Source organism: Scyliorhinus canicula, chromosome 16 (genome assembly GCF_902713615.1).
Source record: "Scyliorhinus canicula chromosome 16, sScyCan1.1, whole genome shotgun sequence".
NCBI classification, from domain to species: domain Eukaryota; kingdom Metazoa; phylum Chordata; class Chondrichthyes; order Carcharhiniformes; family Scyliorhinidae; genus Scyliorhinus; species Scyliorhinus canicula.
The window spans coordinates 22,060,768-22,082,642 of NC_052161.1; the positions used below are offsets into that span (position 1 = coordinate 22,060,768).

The window sequence follows — 21,875 nt, forward strand, 5'->3', positions numbered from 1 at the left end:
GAACTTCAGGGGGAATATTCGACATACCACTGTGTACAATATGATTTTTCCCCCCACTGCACCAGGGCACCAGACCCAAGATAAGTAAAAGCATATTTGCTGCTTTATCATATCAATTTTGCACAAAATATTAAGAGTTAAACGCAGGATACACGGCAGATTTGAACTAATCACATGCCCGTTCTTGTTTTACACATAAACATTTCAGAAATAAGCAATAACCCCTGGTGAGTATTAAAAAAATAATAAAAATAAAGCAGTGACCTGTATACGGGAGCGTAAGAGTATTTTTGGAAACATTGACAATCGCGTGAGCGGTGGGTATTAATAAACAGCATCATCTTATTGGTGAAATGTAACATGTTCGGGTGAATGTTTAATATTTCTGAAGGTGAGAAAGAGCCGCATTAATCTTTTTATTTTGGCTTCTTGTATTATACTTGGATTGGCACAATGCTGGTTGATCACCCTTCTCCATCCCCTCCTGTCAGTTACACTCCCCTTCCAACCTCCTTGCAATTAAGGGGGCATTTCTCTACCCGCATTGCACTCGGCGTACCTCCCACTATTCCTAGACAATAGCGGGAGAGCCCCTAAACAGGGTTCCATTGGGTCCAAACGGATTGCGACGCTCCCAACCCGTGGCGCCCAACGCAATCTGAATCACACCCTCGCTGGGCATGAACTAGACTCGCATATTTAATTGAGTCTTTAAACTTTTGTAAATATGCTCAGCTCGTTTGAGGCTTGTGTCTCCCGACTTCCGGAATCACCGGCTCCACCCGCGCAGTGTGAGGCTGGCGCGAATCAGCACAGGTTTCCAAAAACAGAAACACCATGTGATGACCACGCTGGGAGGCTCGGAGGCCATTGGGGCCCCCAGGTGGTCGGGGACAGGGAAGGGCAGTGTCCTGGCATGCTGGCAGTGCTGGATTGTCACTGTCAGGGTGCCAGGTTGGCACTTCCAGGGTGTCATGGGCACTGCCAGGGTGCAAAGGGAGACTGCTAAAGGTCAGGACCTGAGGGGGTCAGGAAAGGGGGGGTGAAAAGGGTGCATGAAGGGGGGGGCATGAAAGGGGTGTGTGAAGGCTGGGGGGCGAGTGAAGGGTTGGTGTGAAGGGTGGGGGGATAGTGACGTGGGTGTTTGAAGGATGGGGTGATGGTGGAGGGGTATGAAAGAGGGGGAGCTGAAGATGCATGGATGGGGGAACCTGAAGTGGATATGGAGGGGGGTCCTTAAAGGTGGGGGGCCCACAGTGACCCCAGAATGAGTTATGCTCACTTGGCGGTGGGGCCGAGTCACCCTTATGCCAGAATGGTGTGGGTGGGAGGGTGATTTAGTGATGGGCAGAGGTTGCCCCCCAGGGTCAAGGGTTGGGATATTGCTAATGTCTGCAGGGCAGGGTGGGGGGGGGGGGGGAGGGGGGGGGAGAAGGGGGGTTGCAATGCCCGTGGGTGGGGGATGTGGGGCTTCCCGTCCATGTATCTCTTCTCGGGGGCCTCTCTTCGGGGGGGGGGGGGGGGGGGCCTTCCAGACAAGGGTCTCTTTAATTAGAGGATTTCTGGTGGGGGAGCAGTGGAGGGAGTTTAGTGGGGATGGGGTGGGCAGATCTCGCATTGTGGGATGGTCCTCTGATGAAATTTGGGGGAAACTCCCTTGATAGGTTATCCCCTTAGCCCACCCCGAGTTCCACCGCATCAGGTACACGCTTGTCAAGACCTACACCAATTCTGGCCGACGTGAATCCTGAGTACTAGAGAATCACGAGGGCCGGGAGAATATGGGGCAGGATTCTCCGGCGTCCGACGGCGATAACACAATGGGTGATCGGGCGGATAATGGGCTCCAACACCCAAATCAGGGCTGACGGCAGTTTTACGCCAGTCAGCCATGCTCCGCCATCTTCGAAATGGCTTCATCGCGTCACGCCCCATGTGCCTTATCATTGGCAGGCCGTCCTGCGATACTCCGCCTCTGATGGGTCGAGTTCTCAACTGCGTGGACCACGTATGGTCTCAGAGGTCGGGAACCCGGCGTGGCAGCTGCGGACTGTTCCAGCGTCGCTACACTCGGCTGGAATCTGTACCGCTGGCTGGGGGGGGCTTTCACGAGGGCTCGGGGGATTGCTGGGGGGGTGGCCAGGGGGTGGGCTGTGGGGTCACGGATGGCGGGTCAGGTACGCGTATGGCCGGTGCCATGTTGTACGGCCCGACCCCTGCAGCTCGTCAGCCATGCACCTTCGCGGCCAGGGGCTCGGCCATTCCCCAGTGGGTGGGATTTTCTGGCACCGTCTACTGGCGGCATCTTCCAGTCTGGCAAAAGGTTTCAGCTTTTCCCTTTATTGCTTGAGGTTGTCACTCTGCTGATCGATTCCCCTTCTCCATCTCCTCCTGTCAGTCACCCATTCCAACGTGGCTGCGTTTTAAGTTTCTCCCCACAGCATCTTTCCATCTGGTCTCAGGCTTTCCTGTTGTACAGTAAGATTATCCAAACAAAAAACCGTTGCGATGTGGGAATGTTAACATGCCTATTCGAGTGTGATTTTTTACTGATAGGTTAAGAATTTAGTTGAGCACTACATCAGTCACAACCTGGATGAATTTAATTTTACCATGTCAGCTTTTTTTCAGTAACTCTTCTCTTCTGCCAACACTTGAGAATGGGAAACACATTAGACTTTGGACAATAAACCCGGTTATTTGCACCCATCTGCAAATGATTGTTAACCAGGATATGTTCACAACATTTTGCCGTGACTCTTTTTTTCTAAATGATAATGAACACCTACTAGAGTGTGTTTCTGTGAAGAGACTTGGGAGCCTTGTGTCATTGTAAATCACCACTTGTGGCTGGTAATTAGTAGGTAGACGCTTCCTAGTTTTTCATCTCTGAATCAGCAGGTGTCAGAGAAAACAAAGCCCTTATTAGGCCAGAGGTTGAAGTGACAGGTGCTGGTGGAGTACCGAACCGCTATCAGGGAAACCTCTTTATTGTGCACGTTGTCTTTCCTTTATTCATTCGGTCAGCTGTTTTCTATAGGTTTCATTAAAGCATTAGAAATGGAAAAATGCAAGTTCGATTGCTGATTTTCTGCTGAGTTGGTGATGGCCATTGGTGCGGTTGGAGAGTTCTACAGTTGGCTTTAGCAGATATTAATGGATGACGATAGCAGGTTGTTTATATGTATGTTTTAAATTGCCCAATGTAGTAATTATTTTGTGCTTTGCCAGTCCCTGAATGGATAAATGCCCTGTGCCATTTGATATTGAGCTATACAGGCTAGAAAAGTCCCAGTTTTAATTGAACACCCATGCGAGGTCAGCTTAACTCAGCCTGGGCAGTGGTCAAGTGCTAGAGTTGCCTTTTGTATCCCTGGCCCAGAGAGAGAGAAAATCAGCCATGTATACGGGCAATCATAATGCGAGCCTTCAGTTGGGAAAGTGCATGTAATCAACATTACAATCCTAAGTTCCTGGGCTGCAGAAAGGTGGCGTTGCAGCTCTTTCCTGGCTGAGATGGAGGGGGGTGGGGGAGGGACAAGGGGCGTTGCATGGTGGGAGAAGGAGTTGGGTATTACAGCCAAATTCTGTGAAAGGAAAGGGAGGTGAAAGCCCAGTGATGCTGTATTAATAACACGAACCGTTGATACAATTAAACCAGCAACGGCAACTAACTGGCCTTATTATTTAGAGACAGCTGTGTTTCCTATTCTGAAGTGTCAGGTGAGGGTAGGGCGGGGAGCGGGGGGGGGGGGGGGGGGGGGGGGGGGGGGGTGGAGAAGTTAGTGTGAAAACCAATGTGACTAAAAATATAGCCAAGTTGTGGGTAATTGCGGAGCTGTTTCCACTTTCATAACATTGTCCAATTTGGTCACTGATGCAGGTGGAATTTAGGTCTGTCATAAAACACTTCTTGGGTTCCCGTGAGCAGTCTGAGCACGCAACTATGGAAGGGCTCATCCCCTGCTGCTTGTATTTACTACTACTGCAATTCTATACATCAACCCCCCCCACCCCGCTTCAATCTATGGTAGTCAGGGGATTGGCACTCCTTCATAGCCAAGCTATGGGATCACCTCAGACCCTGCCATCTCACAGAGGCAACATGGCACTGCATAATGTGGCACTTCCATGTTGGCATAGGGCAGTGCCAAGGGCACTTCTCTGCCATATCCCTGATCATCTGGGGGCTACATTGGCCTCTGAACTCCCGGCGTAGTCATCTTATACGGTCTTTATTTTTGGAGGTCAGTAGTGATTCCCCCCCCCCCCCCCCCCCCCGGTGTAACGTCATGCTGGTGGGGTAACATCTGCCATTCCTGGAAGATTTGGCATAAAGCTGATTTGAGAATTAAGGATCAAACAAGGTTGTGGAACGGATGGATGAGACAGGTATATCACTCAGGCTTTGATTGTAAGGTGCAGGGGGCCGCTGCGTTTATTTATAAGAGGGTGGCTTGTTTTGCAGTTAATATGTTGGCAGACTCATGTGGGAGGTATGTCATCATCAGTGGATCGTTGGCGGGCAGGTGGTGGTATTGGTCAATGCGTGTGCACTGAACTATGATAACATGGCATTCATTAACAAGGTGCTGGCGTGACTTCTGCTGGCGCCCATGGTGTGAGCGGTCACACACAGGGGAGCTCCTGTTTGAAGGCACAGAAAAGAGCTCTTTTTACCCGATATTGGGAGGGATTTTGATGAAAAGGTGGAGGTGAAGTTCGGAGGGGTAGTTTCCCTTGGGAATGATATGCCTGCTGACTACTAAACCCGGCAGAAGACGGTGGGAGACCAGGCTAAAGTATTGAAGGAAACCTTGCTGCGGCAGCCAGTGTAAGGATGGCTACGGGGGAAGGGCTGCTGCCAGGTGGAAGGCCCCAGCTGGAGCAGCTTTTATCAAGGATGAATTCTGCCAACACAGGAAGGAAATGTGGGAGGATCGCTCGAAGGCCATTGAAGGAGCTGTGACGCCCCTGAAGAGTTCAATGGAATGGGTGGAGAAGTGTTTGGAGGTGCAGGGGTTTCTGATTCGGGAGATCGAAGGGCTGATCTCCATCCACAGCAACTGTGTGCTGGCTCTGGAGGTAGAGGTGGGGCTCCTGGGAGACCGTTGTAAAATATTGAGGGCAAAGGTGGAAGAGAAGGAGAATACTTCAAGAAGGCGGAACCTGTGAATAGTGGGCCTGCCAGAAGGAATGGAAGGTGGGAGTGCCACTAGGTACATCTCGAAGATGCCGGTGGGGTTGGTGGCGGAAGGGGTGCTAGATAAGGCCCCTGAAGTGGGGGCAGAGAATAGCCGTTCATGCCGGAAATCCGGCGCTTCTGCGATTCTCCGCGGATCCGCCAGTCCCGCACACGCTGTCGAGACGGCGCTGGTCGGGGACTCTTGGAACAGGCCCCGTGGCGATTCTCCGCGGACAACCAACCAAACTCCCGCTGGGGTGATTCACATGTGGTACCACCCGGCTGGGACCCGCGGCTGCGGTCCTGGTGGGGGGCAGGGCGAGTCTGACTCCGGGGGTCCTCAGCGGAAGCCACCGATTGGCAGGCCATCGCGGTTTGGGAGGGACCTATCTTCCTCCGCGCGGGCCCATCGGCGGCGCCCACGCCGAGGTGGGCTGCCGTTTGCATGCGCGGACCCTCCTGTGGCTGCTGTGTGCAGCCAGAGACGAACACTGGGGCCCTGCTAGCCCTCTGGAAAACGGAGAATCACCCCGGACTTTCGAGGAAAAAGTCCAGAGTGATTCGCGCCCATTTTCCGCGTAGCGGCTTGGTTGGATGACCTGTACGACTTCCTGCGGTTGGAGAAGATAAAGTATGAGTTAAGGGGCTCTGCAGGGGGCTTTTTCTCAACGGCGCACTGTTGGCGAGATTCTATCTTCCCGCTGTTTGTCAATAGGATTTCCCATTGAAGCCCCCCTCATGCCGCCGGGAAACCCATGAGCGCGGTGCACTGCCAACGGGAAAAGTGAATCGCAACAACTGGAGAATTCTGGCCAGTATTTTATGTATTTCATGTGACCATCAATTCACTCGAGACAAGAGTAGAAGAAAACTGTGGCTTTAATCAACTAGAACAGTGCCTGCCTGCAACTGATCCAATCCTGAGAACCGCCTACAGGCGACTGCTCTTTGTACCTCCCTTCAAGGGGCGGAGCCTATACATGCCCCAACATGTTCCCCTATGGATAATGCCATACAATGGCCCATAGGAGATGCCCACAAGGGCAACAGCATAGCACAGATACAAATACAAGGGCAACAGCATAGATACAAATACAATGGTGGATTATTGGCATAATACATTCACCACAGTATTTAATTTGTCCAATTTAAACAAACTTATTGCCCGATTATATGTAATGTACTGGACTGTTGATGTAGAATCTGCCCCATATAGCTTGTGGGGCAGAATCTATAACATTACCAGCAAGGAAGAAGCAATTGAGGATATGCATATCATGTGCAGGTGGGACTACTTAAAAGTCGTGAATATTACTGTTAATATTTGACTGTAGATATCCAACAATGGCTGGAAAAGCCCTTTGATATACGTTCAATGCGAAATATGCAGCAGTGGCTGTACAAGTATCTGTAAAGTCAGCATACTTATGACCAGAAAAAATGATTATGCCTTTGAGAGCAGAAAACATCCAACTCGAGAAAAATGTAGTTGTAGCGGTCGTGACTCCTGATAGCTGTAGCGGAGAAATGGAAAGGGCACCATTAGAGGAATAGTTTTGCATTAGTCATAGGGCAGGAATTATAAACCTTTCCTGTGCCTTCTATCCCACAGATTCCTCGATCCTTTTGTGAGCTGTACGTCGTGGAGATGGCATTCTTGCTTTTATGGAAAGCAGTTATCTCAGCTTGACTCTATTTTGAATGAGAGTACACCAGCCCTCCAACAGAGATAGGAAATGTTTCAGTAGAAAAAGACAAAGTTCCCATGCTACCTGTGGTGTTTCCAGCTAGAAGGTTTTACCAATATATTTGTTGCTATTGCAGCACTTGGTAAACATTTGCTTTTCGCCACTTAAGGACGCAATTGACAGAAAGGACCACATGGTGATGCCTGATTAATCTGATGATCTTATGCAATTAAAGGATTTGCTCTCCCCTCAAATGCAGTATTTTGTGACTATAGGAAGAAAGCATCAGTAGGAAACCAACTGGAAACTATTCAAATTATTGTTTTTTTTTTAAAATTAATTTTATTCGAATTTACAAATGCCGGTAGTAGTTCCTCCACTGCTCATGGCGAATCAGAGGATATGTTAAAGTGTGAAAGTTAAAATATGACAGGCAATAAGTTCAAGCTTGCATTATGTTCTGTGCAAGCCTTTAATCCAGATGGATACATATTTATTTGGTGATAAATTATCTTTTTTAACTGATCTGCAGTTACATTTCTTGTCTTGCACCTCGAAGATCACCCCTCATCTGTCTCCATTTGAGGCTGAAAAGCCCAGGTTCTGTTATATTTCTTCAGGCCTCAGACCTCTGACAAACAGTATTGGCCTTGTGCCTCTTTCTCTCAGCAGTCTTGAGTGCATCTCTTTCGACTCTCAGTTGCACGAAAAGTGGATATGCACTCATACTTGAGGGCTATTCAAGTTTGACATGACTCCTTCTGAATCGTAAACGAATGCTCGGCTCTATGGTTCAACAATCTATTTGCTGTATATACAATTTCAACCCTTCTGCAGCATGCTTTTAATAGTGCCACTAACTATTGCTACTGTTTAATCAATACAACTGAATCTCTACTCAAGATTGTCAAATTGCAATTCTGACTGGAAGCTACCCCACAGGGAAATTATAGGGATGTTTGATGGATTAGAAAGTTTGAAATGTTTCATAGAATCATAGAATCCCTACAGTGCAGGAGGAGGCCATTTGGCCCATCTAGTCTGCACCGGCCCTTGGAAAGTGCACCTCATTTAAGCTTAAACACACATCTTCACCCTATCCCCGAAACCCAGTAATCCTACCTAACACCCGGAGGAAACCCACGCAGATTTGGGGCGAAAGTGCAAACTTCATACAGTCACCCGAGGCTGGAATTGAACCCGGGTCCCTGGAGCTGTGAGGCAGTAGTGTTAATCACTGTGCCACCGTGCCGCCCAAAGAAATGCAGGAACAGTTACTGAGCTAAGCAGTTATTCTGAACTACAAAAAGCAATTACAAGTACAACGAATGCTGGAAATCAAAAGTAAAAAGAGAAAACGTTGTAAATACACAGCGGGCTGGTTAGCATGAGAGAACAGTCACATTTGCATTTCTTTTAAAAAATAAATTTAGAGTACGATAAAAGAGAACTCATCTGGGCAATTTAGCTAGGCGATGGTGCGATGGTGCGATGTGCTTTTCGACTTGGTTTATTCTCATGCTTTAAGTGACCATTGAACCCACTTGGCCCTAACCATCCAACCCAAAGTCCGGCAAGATCCTAAATCGGGCTTGGCCTTGGTCCCAAGATTGCTGGTTTGAGACGTTGTACCTGCTTTGAGCAAAAGAGTTGTGGTAGCTTCCCAGATTTTTTTTGTTTTCTTCCTTCGATATGCTCCCCCCCTCCTGTGGGGATTTTTAATTCTTCCCAAGGAGGCTGGGTAGTGAAGGGTACAACTGGAGCCAATATTAACACATTTTTGTAAGAATAACTTTAACAGAAGTAGATATTACAAATTTGCACTTCCTCACCCAGCCCTGACATAATCTTCTGTTCTTAATAATATGATCAGGGGTGAGTGTTTACCACCTAAATATAACTCAATACAATTAATATACATATAACAGATTCCCATCTGTCTCTTTAAATACAAATTAATTTATATGCACAATTTACAATTTTGAAAAAATCAGAGACTTCCCTATTTTGTACATTATGGGTGCCGCTCCTCTAGGGGTCCTAACAATTTATTTTTACATGCATTTCTTTTTGTAAAGCAATATGACAGGCGATGGCTTGCATCCATCCATTTATTTTTTGAGATTTCCTTTCTCGCTAGCATTTCTTTCCAGCCAACAAGACCAATCCCTAATTTTTTTCTCTATCTCACTTTTTGTGGAGTATATTTTATCTAATAGTAAATGATTATCTACATAACTAGATATGTGGTGCCTGACGGTGATGTGACGAGGCCATTAAATCGTGTGGGATTTGTGATGCTCGAAATATCTCGGGTGACCGAATGTGATTTTGCGAGATGTCGCGATCTGGGTCTCGCCCTCACTGGACGTGATCCAGATTTAGGCTCACTTAAATATGTCAGCGCTTGATGCTCCCGAGGTCCGGGAATGAACATCCGAACCTGGGAGACCTCGCCACTGTGCCGTTTAGTGCTGCTCCACACAAACGAGGACCAGGTGTAACGGCACCTGGCGGGGGTAGGGCTGGGGAGGGGGGGGGGGGGCGCTGGGGAGGGGGGGGCGCTGGGGGGGGCAGGGGGTCACTAGGGCGGCCCAGAGGCTCTGCGGTGAATGGGCTTTGGGCAGGGTGGTACTCTGGCACTCCTGCCACCCGAGCATCTTGGCAGTGCCACACAGGCACAGGTTTCCCTAACCCAGAACACTCAACCAATAATTAAACTTGCTCGCAGCTTTTTCGGCCTGTCCCAAGATTGTTGTTTCCCTCCATTCACTAGGCCCCTCTGGAATATGTCACAAGGGATCTGGGTGTGTTAGCTCTGTCATGTGTATCATGGTCACTCACATTATCAATATCCAGGCCACATTCTGTTCCTCAGGACTTTCATCGCAACACACATGGGCATCTGAGGTATGCGCCACATTTACACTTATCAGCTGCTCTGAGTGGCAGATTTTGTCATTAATTGTGATTATTTGAATGGAGTGAACCATTATAATTTGAATGGCACATTCGATCAGTACTGTCTTACCATGATGGTTTATTATCTTGCCAGAGCCTTTCCATTCCCTATAATCCTCTCTCTTATAATATGTCCAATACCTTGAATTAAACCCTGCCTCAGATGGTCTTATGTGATGCCTTAATGCTCTCGGAATTTTCCTTGAGACCTCAGCCTTGGTGAAAGCCTGTCTGCCTGAATGTAAAGGAAGCAAGAAGAAATGGAACTGATTGTAGTATCTTCTGGAACAGAGACTATCACACACTACAGAAGGCAATTTGGGATTTTGCCCATCGACTAATTGATAGGGACTATATCCTCCAACCATCTGGAGTGAGTCACCCATTCCAATGAAACACTCGTTCCAATGTGGCTGTCAACTTGCAGTTTAGTTGATCATTCTAAAATTTTATGCCCCATTTCACCACATGATTCCTTTCACAAAGTCCATTGTTGAAAAGCTGTGGTATTCATGACCACAACATTTATATTTTCACACATGTCTCTGAACTTGCCATTGGCAAATTTCCCTCTATTGTCATCAAAATCTTTGCTGGTGTGCCAAGTCTGGTCTATTCTATTTGTCCGTGATTTTGTCTATAATAATCCTTTTCTCATGATCTACTATGGTAGAAAGATTCAATCTAATTGGCGGTATATAAAATGTAGGATGAACATATTTATGCCTTTGTTCCATGCCTGTAAATCCATGGGAACTACCTCATTAAAGTCACGTGCCAGTGAAAGGCTTACAATAGGACATGATGATGGTCTTTGATTCTTTTCACAGTTTTCACTTTGCTCATTAAGCTTTTCTCAGAGCCTCACATACTCTTCATCAACTATATCTGTAGCGTTTACTGGAATTTTAAACCTTTGACAAGTAGGGTGAACAAATTATCTATGTAAGTTTCAGACAAATATGTTTTTTTCTCTCTGATTCTTGTCATGTGATGCCATGAATGCTTGTTTAATACTAAGAAGGGGCTACAATAATGTCCTGACTGGGTAAACTGCAGATCAACTGACTTTCAAACAGTTGCCTCATCATGCTCCATGACAAATTTCATTTGTGCCTTTTTCATAAAATCTTTACTTCCTAGCAGAGCGCACATCAGTATGTACAAAATGGCTTACTCAGGCTATTATATATGGATTGATAACTCTCTTCAATGCTCTCAATGTGTTATCATTTCTAAACTCCTTAACCTTTTGTCAAACCTCACTATTTAGTGAACCAAGATAACATTTTAACCAAACTATCCCATATACTGTTAAAGTACAGCACTTAACTGGTACTACAGAGTTAATGGAGTCTGCATTCATCTCAGCACTAAAAATTATTGTGACCAATATAATTTATTTGGTTTCATCATTATCTGTATCCTCTTCCTCAAAGTTCTCTTCATCATTGTCATTTTGAGGACCCTCCCTGTTCGCTTTGGTCAGTTCCCATCCAGACCTGAATCACTTATTAACTGTTCCTTTGGCACTCCTGGGATTCATTCACTCATTGGGTGAAACTCAACCAAAACATTTCCTGGGGTGCGATCTTCCCAAAAGGGAACAAAGTCCCTGAGTGAGTGCGTTTATCCACGTGCTTCCGGCACTCGCAATGCCAAGAAACACATGGCTATTCATCGCAACTCGCTTTGAATAAGGTCCTGAACGGGGAATATGCGACCGAGGCCGCACAAAGCCCGTTTTTTACAACACAAAGCTCTGCTGGCCGGAACTCCCCGTTGCAGCGAGAGATCGGGACGCCATTTTTAAATCTCTGATCCCCGACCTCCACCCCCAGCCTGAACAAAACATAGGAGGGTCCCCTGCACCCCCCCACCCCCCCCGCCATATGCCCAACAGGCAACCCCGGCCCGATCCCATGTGCGCAACAAAAATCCAGCGTGGCACCTTGGCAGTGCCAACCTGGTACCCTGGCAATGCCCCTGCCAGCTGGCAGTGCCACCTGGGCACATTGGTAGGGCCATGCTGGCACCCAGGTGGAACCAGCAAGGCCAGGGAACCACCCTTCCCAAAGGGCATGCAGCTGGGGCCTCCGATCCCTTGGTGACCCCCATGAATGCCATTTCGTCTGTTCCCCGTTTGTAGGGACGAGTACCAAATGACGCTCACCTGAGGCAAATGGAATGAATCCCAAAGCCTCAGGTACCTCGGGAATCTGCACATTAGGGTACAGCTTACTGCCTCGCTCCAATGTAGAGATTTGCAAAAAAGTGTTCCTGTCCATTGCGGGTGGATTCACCTTGCAACGTCTCGTGAGATTGCGCTGTGTTTCGCGAGGTATTATGAGCTGGGTCGACTCCGGAAATGGGGTCTTCTGGCTTTCAATGGTCAGGCTGCGCAGCGGTGAGCTGCTTTTCCAGCGTAGCGTGGCCGGAGGATCGCACCCGTAGTAATTTCTTTGGGCCTTGGGGAATTACTCCCCAGTCCAGCCCACACTTGGAAATTTTTTCAGCAATGGGGAGCTGAACTCGCCAACAAATCCAGCTCCTCTGAGATTGGACCGCCATTTTGAAAGGGTGCCCTGATCTCTAAGTGAGCTTGAGTATCTCCCACACCCACAAACAATGTTACCCCCCCCCCCCCCCCCCCCCCCCCCACACACATATGGACATCACCCCACAACCCCAAGTGAGGGCACCTTGCTATGGGGGTTCCCCTTTTCAGGCCTCTCCATCCCCCCTTTTGGGCTGCCCCCGTTCGAGACAGACCCTCCTTTCAGGACCTCCACCCTCATCTCCCAATCTTTGAGAGACCCTTCATACTGCCCTTCATCCGCTCTTTCATGGCATGGGCCCCCTCAGGCCCTGACCCGTAGCAGGGCCATCCTGACAGTGTCAATGCCAGTCTGGCAGTGCCACCTGCACACCTTGGCAGTGCCAGGGTAGCAGTGCCAAGGTACAAGGCTGGCAGTGCCAGGGTAGCAGTGCCAAGGTACAAGGCTGGCACTGCCAAGATGCCTAGATGCTATAGGGAGTGCCAGGTGCCACCCTGCCCTGTCTCCCAACCACCCAAGTCTGTCCAATGGCCTGGGAGACCTGCCAGGTACCATAGGCCTTGTTCATGATTGTGTAGACACGTACTAAACGGGGCCTCGCTAAGGAGGCTGTTAGTTCCCGGCAAATGCATATTTAAGTAGTCTAATGGCTCATTAAAATATGCAAACCTGGATCGTGACCAGCGCAGGCGAGATCCAGATCATGATGTCTCGCAAGGTTCGGTTGAATCTTGCAAGATGTCTCGAGCGTTGCGAATCTTGCGAGAGGCCTCTCACGGGATTCAGCAGCTTTATCGCAACACCAAGTCGGGCATGACGAAGCCGATAAATCGCATCCGTTATCTTTGTTTCAATGTTGTCTTCTGCTGTAATAGCCAGATCTACTAACCGTGCTTTCTTCCTCACTCTACCTGCGTTTAATCCATCTGCTGTATCGATGCCTGCATCCAGCATCTGGACTATTTCAATATCTAGCAATCATTGATTCTTCTAGCTTTTGTGTCACCACAGAATGTCTCATTTTTTCCATGAAGGCTGAACAAGATAATTGGTGCCCGAAGGCAGCAGACATCTGATCCAACAGAGTCTCCTTCTCTGAGAACAGTACACCAGTTAGAACCAGTTTCCTGTTCGTGAGACAGCTTTGTACAATGTAGTAATTTAAACACTGGTATCAATATAGGGAACTTCAAATTGAATTCCGTCGATCTTTTGATTAAATCTGTTAAGATCTGTTTTCAATGATCTATTAAATTCTGGCCATGCCACTTTGGCAATTCATCTTGTGTATTCCATTAACACTAAAGATCAGCTTTCATCACTTGTCAATTGCTGAACATCCACCTCACAAAATACTTTACTTCTGATTTCAGTTCTTGTAGAGATTGACAATGGCAAGGTTACATCTTGTTTTCTGTTTGTTCGGGAACATATCCACTTAATTCTTCCAGTGGTCGCATGGTCAGACTCTGAAACATTTGAGGATTAACATACTCTAAATATTTACAGTTCATTCCTGCCATTTTCCACAAAGGCCACTTGAGTTTTAGCTTTCTGACTGAGGTATTATTTTTAATTAGGGTGGGATTGTTCACTCGATGGGTGAGATCCAGATTTGCATATTTAAATGAGCCTAATTGGCGCACCTGGGAGACCTCGCCAGGGTGGCACCTCAGGAGGGTGGGGTCTCTCAGTCCATTGGAAAGGGCATGGTGGCACTTCTTTGGCACCCAGGTACCTTGGCACTTCCAGCCTGGCACCCTGGCAGTTCTGCACTGGCTATTCCAGTGTGCCTTGGTGGCACTACCAGGTTGCCAGTGACAAGGTGCCCAGGTGCCAGGTTGACACTGCCAGGGGTCAGGCTGGAGGGGCCTTACCACTTGGAGGGGTAATTCGTTTTGGAGGGGGGGGGAAGTGAGGGGTGGTTCAAAAAATCAGGGGTGAGGGGAGGGGGAAAGATTGGGGCTGCCAATCAAAATGGTGCCCCGATCTTTGGACAGCCATTCCCGCTGCCAAAACTCACCAGCAGCCAATCACGAATGTGGGCTTGGCGGAGAGAAACTCATCGAGGGAAAAAAAGTGGGCAAAGTGCCATTGAATAGCAGGGTGTTTCTCAGTGCTGCAGTCACCAAGAAACACCTGCCAGACGTGCCGCTCAGCAGACTTAGTTTGAAGACCACAGAATCGCGCCCTTTATTTATAGACATGCATCTCAGAGCCTAACTCTCACAGTTTCAGTCTGCTTCTATTTATGGGAACACAAGTGAATTCTCAGCAAATGCCCATCACCAATATACAATTAAACACAATTAATTGGCTTGAGTGTCATATTACAATGGGATTCCATGGCTGACGACCACTCTTTCATTTTAGTGGTTGTTATACTTTGGCCCAATTGTCTCTTCGTCTCGCACCAATATACATGTAATTTCAGCAGTGGCACAGCACTGATATTTGAAAAATTCTGCCCTTCCTAATCAAGGCTGCCTTGCAAAGGTCAACTAATTCAGCATTAACAGGAGATAGAGCATGGAATTTTACTGCGTTTCCTGGATGATGACTTTACCTCTCAAGTCATCAGAGGAGCCACTTTTCTAGCCTATATTTCTTTAAAATTTGTTTGTATAAAACATTTGATTAAACCAAAGAGCAGCCGAAGGCGTTCCAAGTCGAATAACTGATTAACAGTGCTTGGCCTGTAATCTGGTGACAGCTGTAACTGTTGATGATCTCACTGTTTTTTACACATCACCAAAGTTGAATAGAAATAAGAAGAACTGTTTATATCATCATTCTATGCCTTTTATCATAAAACTGCCACATTCACCACATTCATACTTACATATTTAAAAAAATTCCATGAAAGCTCATTGCTTGCCAGAGTATATGCTAACCAAGGTATCTATCGTAATGATTGCATTTAATTTTTAGCATAAAAAGCCCAGCATTGTCTTTGAAGACAGCAGTGATGATTATATTTTCATTTCTTGCAGATGAATTATAGTTTAGGTCTATCATTTTCAATCAGAAATGGTGGCTGAAAGCATTTATTAAGGCCTATTTTGGCAATCCATCAATACCTGGATTGCTGCCACGCACGAATGCAAGCTCCCTGCTGTGAGAATATAGTTCGGATTTGATTCTCCGAATGTGTAGCATTTTCTCAGAGCAATGACTAAGCAGCATATTTGCCCACAATTTGTACTACAATACAAGCAAAACAAAACGTGCATTGTACTTAAAAGCATGGATGGTCTGTTGGTAATTGAGTAAATTATGCAAAAACTATATTTCCAGGTCAATTATATAGTAAAAGAAATGTATCATTTTCACTTATGGTCAGACAGAATACAATCATACCTGGCCATTGTTTTAAGCTGGAATTAAATTGAAATTGCAAGAAGTGTCACTAAATTGACATGATTTGACTGTATCAGAACCTGCATGCTGCTTAACTTAAGCATACTATTTCTTCTGATATCCGAGCTCTTAATCAAAATCTGTGATTAAAGTGCCCCAAATAACAGGACCTTGTTCCGAGGGAGATGGGGGGGGAGAAAAGAAGGGAAGGAAGAAAAGTTGTGCCCACAACCTCCATACATGTTTGGATGGAGCACGGGGACTACTAATAGCGGGGGACGGGCTGGTTGTGTGGTTGAATATTAGGCATTCTAAATCTCACACCTCAGACCCCATGCTATTTCCATGCCCCTCCATCTATCTCCAATGGCCCCTCATACTCACCATACCAACCCATTTATGTCTACTCACTCCATGCCCCTTCCATGTCAACCTATGCCACCTCACTCAACTCTCAGTCCCTTATAGCCCCTATATCAACAGTGCCATGTCATGCCAACACATGACACTCCACTGATCGCCATGGCTCCTCATCGAACCTGTTAACTGTGTGTCAACTCATGCCCCAACCCCCCCATCCACCACCCCTTGCTCTTGCACTCTTCATGCCAAATTAACAAATAGCCACCAAAGGCAGATCTCTGGAGCCATGCTGAAATAAAATAAAATAAAGTTCTAAGTACCTCTTAAAGTTTCACACATTGATAAAAGTCCAATCAATACCTTTAATCTTCTCAAATACTTAATCAATTCTAAAACCAAACAGTTGAATTCATAGCCCCATATCAAAGACAGCTATTCCCTTCGTAATCTCTTGGAGCTGTCAATCAAACTGGGAAGTTACAACTCGCCACTGTGATCACATATTGCAATACCATAATGATGATCATCAGAGTTACAGAATCATAGAATAGAATCGTAGAATTTACAGGCAGAAGGAGGCCATTCAGCCCATCGAGTCTGCATCGGCCCTTGGAAAGAGCACCCCACTTAAGCCCCAAGTCTCCACCCTATCCCCGTTATCCCCGTAACCCAGTAACCCCACCTAACCTTTTTGGGCACTGAAGGCAATTTAGCATGGCCAAACCACCTAACATGCACATCTTTGGACTGTGGGAGGAAACAGGAACACCCGGAGGAAAGCCATGCAGACACGGGGAGAATGTGCAGACTCCGCACAGACAGTAACCCAAGCCGGAATCGAACCTGGGACCCTGGAGCTGTGAAGCAACTGTGCTAACCACTGTTCTACCATGCTGCCCTTGGTTATGCAAGCAAACTGTTAAAATTACAAGCATTGATTTTTTTCAATTTAGAGAAAGAGCAGCCAGAATTTTTACAAAATTTAAAGGGCAGTAGATTTAAATAAATCTACAGCTTGACAGTTCGTCAGACCGTATCCATCTTTGACCAGCATTCACGTCTACTCTTAAAAATTATGAGCTGTGTTTCACTTGCCATGCTGGGCTTGTCTTCACTGGGGTGCACATAAAGTAGGTCTGGTGCCCATCCCACCACCTACCCACCCACCTCCAAGCTCACCCTCTGGGAGGGGTGTGGATGGGTACCAAAATCATCAGCCCACCCACGATATTTAAATAGATAATCACAGGTCAATTAAGCTTGTTACCATGCCAGTTGTCCTTGATAATATGCTGCTCATGCCAAAAGATTGGCATTGGCAGTAGGCTGGGAGTAGGCGGTCAGATTTTAAAAGAAAATTCTTCAAAGTGCAGGAAGGAAGGGGGATTTCGGGGACTGCTCTTTGCAGATTGCGGTGGTGTTTACGCTGTCAAAACAACTTCATAATTTTGAATACCTCTCTAAACTCTCCTCTCAATGTTCTCTTCTCCAAAGGGAACAGTCACAACTTCTCCAATCTACATACATAACTGAAGTCCCTCATTCCTGGAACCATTCTCTTGAATCTTTTTTGCACTATCTCATAAGAAGCATATATCTTTTTATTTCCGCTATCTTTCCACTATAAATAGTCAGCTGGATTCTCCATTCCTGAGACTAAGTGTTGATGCCGAGGCAGAATCTGCAGACATCCAAGAAAGCAATACTGGCGCCACACCTGGACTGATCAACCAGCATTGAGGGGCTAGCACCAGCGCCACATGGAACACAATCGATTCCAATGAGAAACGGTGCCATATTCACGATTGTCAGGAGGCTGACAAGCTGCAGCCCTATTTACAGGCTTCACTACCCACCCACACTATCCCAGCCAACAAGATGGCACTGGTTGCGCTGGAGTGCGCCCATTTACCTGATGGGTCGGCTGGGGCCAGAGGGCACATGGGGGATGGCTAGGGGGACACCCATATGACCCGTGGCTGTAAGCTCACAGTTGGCAGTCAGTGGCGTGCGCAGCTGCATGGCTGCCTTTCTGGCTCCGGCAATGGTGTTCCGTGCCCGTCCAATCCGACCCCACAACCTACCTTTTGGCCACCCCCAATATTCCCACTGGTCCTGGCAAAAGCCCCCCAGCCAGTGGCACAACTGTCAGTAAACTATGGTGATGTTGTACACTTTCCATATCCCCGCTCTCTCCCTCTGAGCTTTGGCGCCCGTTTCACAATTTAAAAAAAAATCATTTTTATTTAAATTTTCACAAAATATCAATAACAGAAAATACTAAGAACAGAAAGAACAACCCCCCCCCCCCCCCCCCCCCCCCCCCCCAAAGTTGGGGCCTCACGGTAGCATGGTGGTTAGCATCAATGCTTCACAGCTCCAGGGTCCCAGGTTCGATTCCCGGCTGGGTCACTGTCTGTGCGGAGTCTGCACGTCCTCCCCGTGTGCGCGTGGGTTTCCTCCGGGTGCTCCGGTTTCCTCCCACAGTCCAAAGATGTGCGGGTTAGGTGGATTGGCCATGCTAAATTGCCCGTAGTGTAAGGTTAATGGGGGGATTGTTGGGTTACGGGTATACCGGTTACGTGGGTTAAGTAGGGTGATCATTGCTCGGCACAACATCGAGGGCCGAAGGGCCTGTTCTGTGCTGTACTGTTCTATGTTCTATGTTCTATGTATACAAAAAAGAAGAAATAAATTAACGCCGCCATTAGCAAAGAACAAATATACACGTCCCTTCAGCCCAAAACAAAGAGATGGCCCCCCCTCCCCGTCCCCCCTGGGTTGCTGCTGCTGCTGACCTTTTTCTACCGTTCTGCCAGGAAATCCAGGAATGGTTGCCATCTCCTGAAAAACCCCTGCACTGACCCCCTTAGGGCAAATTTCACCCTCTCCAATTTAATAAACCCCGCCATATCGTTGATCCAGGCCTCCACGCTTGGGGGCCTCGCATCCTTCCACTGAAGAAGAATCCTCCGCTGGGCTACCAGGGATGCAAAGGCCAGAATGCCTCCTGCACTCCCGGCTCCACTGCAAACCCAAATATTGTGAGCCCCCAGCCCGGTTTGACCCTGGATCCTACCACCCTCGACATCGTCCTTGCTACGCCCTTCCAAAATTCCCCCAGCGCTGGGCATGCCCAGAACATATGGGCATGGTTTGCTGGGCTCCCTGAGCACCTAATACACCTGTCCTCACTCCCAAAGAACTGGCTCATCCTTGTCCCGGTCATGTGAGCCCTATGCAGCACCTTAAACTGTATGAGGCTAAGCCTCGCAGAAGAAGAGGAGGAGTTCACCCCTCCTAGGGCGTCCGCCCACGTCCCCTCCTCAATCTCCTCACCTAGCTCCTCCTCCCATTTACCCTTCAGCTCCTCCACCGAGGCCTCGTCTACCTCCTGCATCACTTGGTACGTTGCCGAGATCCTCCCCTCTCCAACCCACACCCCCGAGAGCACCCTGTCCTGGACCCCACGCGGCGGCAGCAGAGGAAACTCCGCCACCTGCAGCCTGACAAACGCCCTTACCTGCATGTACCTAAAGGTGTTCCCCGGGGGAGAGCCCGAACTTCCCTTCCAGCTCCGTTTCACAATTTTTAAAAGCTCAAGTGAACCTCGCTGTCGGGAATTTGGCCTTATAGGTGTTTATGAGATAAATTATTGCTGTCAGAAAAACAGCAGCTTCCCTTATATTAGAGACTTTACAGTTCTCTAGGTGTGCCCGAATTCCTGCCGGAACACTATTTTTAAATTCTTCCTTTTACAACACTTCCATCACATTTTCAAAACTCTGTTCAATTTTCATTGAACAACACCATATTTCTGATATATCTAGAGAAGCATAGGCAAGGGTGTGGAAAATGACTGAAAATATTCTGTTCTCTGTTATCATACTATCATAGAATCCTTACGGAGCAGAAGGAGGACTTTCAGCCCATTGCATCTGCATCAACCTTCTGAAAGAGTACTAATAGGCCCACTCCACTACCCTATCCCCGTAACTCCACCTAACCTTTAAACACTAAGGGGCAATTTAGCTTGCACATCTTTGTACTGTGGGAGGAAACCTGAGCAACTGAAGGAAACCCACACAGACACAGGGAGAACATACAAACATCACACAGTCACCCAAGGCTGCAATTGAACCCGGATCCCTGGCGTTGTGAGGCAGCAGTGCTAACTACTGTGCTGTTGTACCGCCCCAATAGGGCTCTTACATGGCTCAACCACACAGCAGTATTCTCAATACTCAGGAAAGATTTTCTGCTCTGACTACAAGAGGACTGTTGTAGTTTAGGTACTGGCTAATGGGGAACATTAGTGCCCACAAAGCCTCTTGGTATTGTTACACCATCGTTATTGCACAACTTGTAGAAATGTTTAAGAAGAGTAACTATGTTAACATTCACCTCTTTATAGGTAACAGATGCAGGCAAAAATGCCAAGAAGAAAATTTCTTCAGTTGAACCATTCCAGCTCCATGCAACCAAAAATGCTGTGACAAGCAACTAGAGAACGATGATGGTATATAGAACACTGATGACAATTTATAACAGTGGAATAATACCAAGCACAGTTACATATATAAGGGGAAGCAAAGTTATGGAATGTTTAAAATTTGTGTCTGTACTTTATTCTGCCTGTTTCATCTGTAGGATGAGCAATGTGGTTAACTCTAAGAAGATAGTTTTCTGAAAAGAATGTTTTCACTGTTACTTTTTAAAAATCTGAAATAATGTTTAAATTGCTTAGTTTGTAAATATATTATGCATTGTGAAATGAAGATATAGGCATAGAAAATTCATGTGATTCAGGTGAACAAGTTCTGCTTCCTTGCCAATGGAGACTGGAGAAATGGGTGTGCTCCTCTAAGGTCCGTCAATGGGCCATTTCCCGTCACTGAATTGCTGTTTTCCTAGTTGCCACTAACTCTGTCCCAGACTCATCTGAGATGCTTTGCTAACCACTTAGATGGCTGATCTTGTTGCCCTTGCAACCATGCCCGCAGCTCATTGGTACTATCCCAATTTACACCAAAGGAACAACTTGCCATTAATGTCAATGCATTTAAAAAAAATAAAAGCAAGCAATGCAAAACAGGCTCCTGTTTCAGCACCACCCATTTCACACAAAGTACAAATACTTCTCATTGTTCACTCTCATTTGAATTAGGCACTGAATTTTTTAGAACATAGACCATAGAACATACAGTGCAGAAGGAGGCCATTCGGCCTATCAAGACTGCACCGACCCACTTAAGCCCTCACTTCCACCCTATCCCTGTAACCCAATAACCCCTCCAAACCTATTTGGTCACTAAGGGCAATTTATCATGGCCAATCCACCTAACCAACACGTCTTTGGACTTTTTTTTTAGAATATTAGAACATTACAGCGCATTACAGGCCCTTCGGCCCTCAATGTTGCGCCAACCTGTGAAACCAATCTAAAGCCCATCTACACTATTCCATTGTCATCCATATGTTTATCAAATGACCATTTAAATGCCCTTAATGTTGGCGAGTCCACTAATGTTGAAGGCAGGGCATTCCACGCCCTTACTACTCTCTGAGTAAAGAAACTACCTCTGACATCTGTCCTATATCTTTCTCCCCTCAATTTAAAGCTATGTCCCCTTGTGCTAGCCATCACCATCCGAGGAAAAAGGCTCTCACTGTCCACCCTATCTAATCCTCTGATCATCTTGTATGCCTCTATTAAGTCACCTCTTAACCTTCTTCTCTCTAACGAAAACAGCCTCAAGT

At 47.0% G+C, this 21,875-nt stretch overlaps 1 protein-coding gene across 3 annotated transcripts in view; it reads left to right on the plus strand.

Annotated features, from left to right (window-relative positions):
- LOC119950883 (shootin-1-like) overlaps window positions 1-21,207 on the plus strand; it is a 144,834-nt gene extending 123,627 nt beyond the window's left edge. Inside the window, exon 17 of one of the 3 annotated variants that reach the window (XM_038773771.1) lies at window positions 20,530-21,207. The gene's annotated coding sequence lies outside the window, so the exon portion shown is untranslated. Of the gene's footprint in view, window positions 1-6,797; window positions 7,210-13,426; window positions 13,670-20,529 lie in introns of those variants that run through there. The other 2 variants (XM_038773774.1, XM_038773773.1) reach the window with 2 other exon arrangements.
- Window positions 21,208-21,875: the final 668 nt, after the last annotated feature.